The 4,933-nt window shown below is 56.5% G+C and overlaps 1 protein-coding gene across 1 annotated transcript in view; it reads right to left on the bottom strand.

Annotated features, from left to right (window-relative positions):
* Positions 1-4,083, bottom strand: part of NEK6 (NIMA related kinase 6) — a 46,146-nt gene extending 42,063 nt beyond the window's left edge. The window contains exon 1 of the mRNA XM_042879155.1: positions 4,023-4,083. The gene's annotated coding sequence lies outside the window, so the exon portion shown is untranslated. The remainder of the gene's footprint in view (positions 1-4,022) is intronic.
* Between the last annotated feature and the right edge of the window lie 850 nt (positions 4,084-4,933).

A 4,933-nucleotide genomic window follows, 5' to 3' on the forward strand; every position in this document is an offset into this window, starting at 1 on the left:
CATAATAAATAACTCGTTCTGACTTCTAAACAAGCATTTGTGAGGTTTCAAGGATGCTCTGGAATGCAAAATTCCTTGAGTCTCTTTCGCTTACACCATTTCGTTTTGGATACAGCCTGCCTCTGGTTCACTTAAACGTGTAACAGGAAACTGGGATCTGAGCTGCAGGTAGTGTTACGTTACTGCCGGTTCTGGAAGGAAACCTTTTTAGAAGTAAGAAGCGAAGGGGAAGGATTTCTCCTCTCCATCTGCGGCAGACAGCTGCTCGCTGCCTGGAATCTGTGGTAGCAGACACTCAGAGCAGCACCACGCTGAAGTAAACACTGCGGAAATCTAATTTCTTTAATTGCACTGACAGTGTAGAAGTACTCTCAATATGATAGTTGCCGTGTGATAAACCGAGTCATCTGATTAAATGCTGGAAGCTAAACAGGCAGTTGTCATCCATTTCATTAAAAAATGTATTTTGTTGAAATACTTTAAATACTCTAAAAACTTTAAAAAAAAAAACCCTAAAACCATCAGGAAGACTCACGAGAGCTGTGTGTGTACACCCACGTGCTGCACGGCCAGGTGTCTGAATGCTCAGCACAGGTTAGAACTTGAAGTAACCATCCAAGCCAATATGCATACAAGAAATAAGCCAAGATAGAAGATATGGCCCCATCGGGCCATAAAAAGCTTTGACAGTTTTACAGACTGCCGTGTTGGAACCGCCATTAAAAGCAACTCCCCACAGCTTTCTGCCTTCACACAACCACCATCCCATGTCACTGAGCCTCACTGCTGCCCCAGCTCAGCACCCCCTGCCCGGCCCCACAAACCTCCCCCACACCTGCCCAGCATTTTTAAACAAGGGTTTAAGGTCTGTGCAATTCACTCTGCAGCAATTGTGACCTGCAAGGAGGAAAAAAACCAGCATGCTTTTAAAAAGTACTTTAAAATGTAGATTTTGCATTTTGTAGATTCTGCTGCCCAAAGCAAACAGCGCTGGGGATACCACCCCTTCCCCAGGGAACCTACTACCGCTGTTGGTGGAAAAGCTTTATAATCACTGTCCATTTGCTCTCATATCCAACCACCATGCTATACCTGCCACAGCACTGCCAAAGCAGAGAGCAAACCCTCAGTGGGATGCACTGAGCCACACACCTGGTGTGGGGACGGCCTCCCCAGGCCCAGCTGAGCACAACGAGGGGCAAGGGCTGCCTGCTGCCCCAGGTGCACACACTCAGCACTCCTTTGTGAAGACATCCCACCTGGGTCTGTTCCTCCCTGCAGAGAGCCATGGGGGCAGCAAAAACTGCCCCTGCAGCAGTTTCTCTTCCCTAGCAGCCTCATGAAGTGGTTCCAAAGAATCCAATTCTTCGCCTTCTTGGTTTCACACCAGCTCATTTTGTGGAACAAATTCAGCACCCAGTTGCTCCCTGTGATGTCGAGTCACGCTATCTCTGCTATCCTCAGTTTTGAGCTGACCCACCCTTACTGTGCACACAAACTGTGCCAAGTGCTTCCGTGCATGCTGCAAGCTTCCCAACAGAGCCAGTGAGCACAGCAAGCACACCAGCACTAACAGGGTTGCTACAGAAGAAACTTTTCAGGGTCCCTGTCTTTCAAAGCTTTCAGCCTTTCTCGCTCACCCTCAGCCTTCCTATACCTTTCTTTACACAGGGGAAGGCCATTCAGTCCAGCACTGAACATCACCCAGCTGCACCAAACACCCTCTGGCCCCAGCACTCCTCAGTAAGTGCTGTCGATGCAACCAAGAGCTCTACTTCAGCTGCACAGATGTTCTGTGTTTGTCTTCTACATGGTAATAACACTGCTGCAGCGTGCATTCAGACTCCAGACAAAGGCGGACATTCCCTACAGACCAGCACAGCACCCAGACAGTGTGTGCTCCATCAGCTGCTCCCACACAGGGCGGAATGGACAGCTTCAGCAACTTCATGAGACAAACATAGGAATGTGTCACAGGTAAAATGCTCATTCCTGGCTTCTTGAACCAGAATTCTGTGCCCACACCCTACAAGGCATCCCGGCAACTTTCCATCTCAATGTGCTGAATTTTAATAATACTGAAGAAGTTACATAGTAAAGATCAGCCCAGCTTTCCAAATGAAGCTTCTGGTTTGTTTGGGTGGCTTTTTTTTTTTTCATTAACTGGAAAAAAGACAACTTTCAAGGGTTTTTTTCTCACAAGCAGCCTGTTCTACAGCAAGATCATCTAAGAAGAGTAGATCAGAGTGAAAAAAGCTAGAAACTCAAGTAGAAAGTTGCACTATTAAACCTCTTTTCTACAAGAAATGCGTCCTGGCAAGGCTTCCATTTAGGATAGCACAACAGTCAGGCCTCCAGGGTTGCACTGATGCCCAACGTCATCAGCCAGGATTTGGCATCCACAGACACAGCCACTGCAGCTCCGTGGGGGGCCTGCCCCAACCCAGGGCATGTATCTGCCAAGGCCTCAAGGTTCAATATATTTGGCACAGGAGGTAGGAAAAGGTGCTCCTTCCATTCACTAATTCATCTTCTACACAGCTAGAAAGTGTTCTGAAGGTGCACAGGAGATGAACCTGACCGTCACTATCTTCATTTTACAGTCACAAAAATGCAGGAGTAGAGAAAACCCACACAAGTATTTCTGGCACCAACCCCTACACAAAAATAAACAAAAATCCCTAACTCATTTCACTCTGAAAAAATAACTGCTAAATGGATCCTTCTGCATGTCAAACCAAACCAAACCCAGGCCCAGTTGAGGCCCTCAGACCCACAGCTCACGGAGATGCGGGAGCGCGAGATGGATGGCAGAATGCCCTGCTGCCATCTGCAGCACCGCCTCGATGGTGTGAGCAGGAGCACGGCCTGCTCAGCGCTCCAACCGGCACGAAGCCCCAGAAGCAGCAGGACTGCAGGCACCGGGCCCCGCCGAGCCGTGCACCCACAGCTGCTTCCCTAGAGCAAAACGAGCACCGAGGCACCGGAAAGCGCAGAACTCTCTGAACTGCGTCTGTTCTCTCGTCTGTGTGCTGGGAAAGAAAACTGGAGCAGCATCCAGCACGCGGCAGAAGTGCTGCAGCCAGAGGCGGGTTCTGCTCCGAAACCTCCTCTGGGGCTGAGACCCAGCACTGCTCCCACAGCACCCTCCTGCCACAGCAGCCGCCCCCGTTTTTCTGCTCGTTGCTAAGTCCCGTAGGGCACAAAGCCGTAGGCAGTGGGGGCTGCAGCGCTTCTCTGAAACAAGTTCCTTTTTTTTTTTTTTTCCTGTTGCTTCCTAAAAGAATACGACTGTCACCAAGAATGTCAACAGGAAAAAAAAGTAGCAGTGGAAAGAGTTGGCGGCGGTGCTGCGCCGAGGTTTGTCTCAATGCAGGAGCAGAACTCAAACGGCTGCGAGCGGTGATTCACAGCGCTGAACTTTTAGAAGAGACGCCGAGATGACAGCGGGACAGTCAGAATGTGTCAGGAACTGACATCACCGCCCTCCTCAGCGCTGCCCCGCTTCCTCCCGCACCGCCCCGCGGCGCACAGCCCGCACTCCGCGCTGCCCGCTGCTGGCGGCCCGTCCCGGCACGTGCGCGGAGTCGCGGCTGCGCCCCTTCCCACCGGCGGACGAACCAACAACTCGAAAGACAAAAAGCAGCGATGCGGCGCCGCCCCCCCCCGCAGCCCGGGCTCTCCGAGCTCCCCCCGCACGTGCCCGCACGCAGCCCCGGGCTCGGGCTCGGCCCCGCCGCCCCCCGCCCCCGCGCGGCCCGTTCTCCCCGGGGCCGTCCGGCGGGGCCGGATTCGGCGCGGCGCTCGGCGGGTCCCCGCGGAGCTCACCTGCGGCCGGGGGAGCGGCGGGGCCCGCGCGGGGCGGCCCGGAGCGGGAGCGGAGCGGCGCCGCGTCCCGGAGACGACTTCAGCCGCGCGCGCGTTCCCGCCGCGCGCTCCCGCGCGCGCCCTCGGTGGCTGCCACGCAGGCCGGGCCGGGAGCGCGCGCAGCCCCGCGCTGCCCACCTGCGGCCCCGCGTTACCTGGCGGCCGGCGCTGCCCCCGCTCCTCCGGGCGCGTCTGCCTCCGCGCGCGTGTTTTCCACGTCCCGCGATGAGTCACCGCGCGGAGCTGCCCCGGAGCGAGGGAGCATGAGCGGAGCCCTCCCACCGCCCTCCCGCGGCCGGCCTCCCCCGGAAAGGGCCGGCTCCCCGCACCCAGCACGGCCGGGAGGCGGCGGGGAGGGCGCGGCGGGACCGAGCCGAGCTGGGCCCTCAACCGATCGCGGCCCCGGGGCAGGGAAGGCGAGGGAAGGGCCGCAGGCTGCGCCTCCACGTAGCGCTCCGCTGGGTTTTGTACGAGCTGAGAAAAAGCCGAGAGCGAACGCGGCGGTCAATAAAAGCGAAAGCGCAAGTCTGGTTTACTTGGCCCGACCGGGCGGAACCGCAGCGCCGTCCCAGATCCGGGCAGCGGCACCTGCGGGCCCCGGGGGCAGCGCGTTTCGATGGGTGCCGGCAGCCCCACCGGCCGCACCGCCGCCTCTACTCCTACGGCTCTGCGCCAAACGAGCGCAAATTCAGGGCGAACGCGCACGGGCCGCACAGCGCGAGGCTTCCCGCTCCGTCCCGCGGCGCTGCTCCCGCGCACAGCCCGGCTCCGCGCAGCTCCGTCCCGCCGGGCGGATGCCGCGCAGCTCCGCGGCGCTCCTCGCTGGAGACAGAGCGGGAGACGCAACAGATGGACGCCGTGCGGCCACCTGGTTCTAAAGCAAATCATGCCATCAATCTATCGGTGCGAAATCTGAAACATGGGGATGCGCTTAGAGAAACAACGTGAATTCCATTTCTTTCCTCCCAACTCGATTTTCCCAAGGTCTGTCGGTGCTCTGTTCCAAAAACGCTTCTTTTTTTTTTTTTCTGAAAAACAGAGTGCCGGTGGATGGAGGTGCAAGAAC

This window comes from Lagopus leucura, unplaced genomic scaffold (assembly GCF_019238085.1).
Source record: "Lagopus leucura isolate 7727_CA_CO unplaced genomic scaffold, USGS_WTPT01 Super-Scaffold_100022, whole genome shotgun sequence".
Taxonomy (NCBI): Eukaryota; Metazoa; Chordata; class Aves; order Galliformes; family Phasianidae; genus Lagopus; species Lagopus leucura.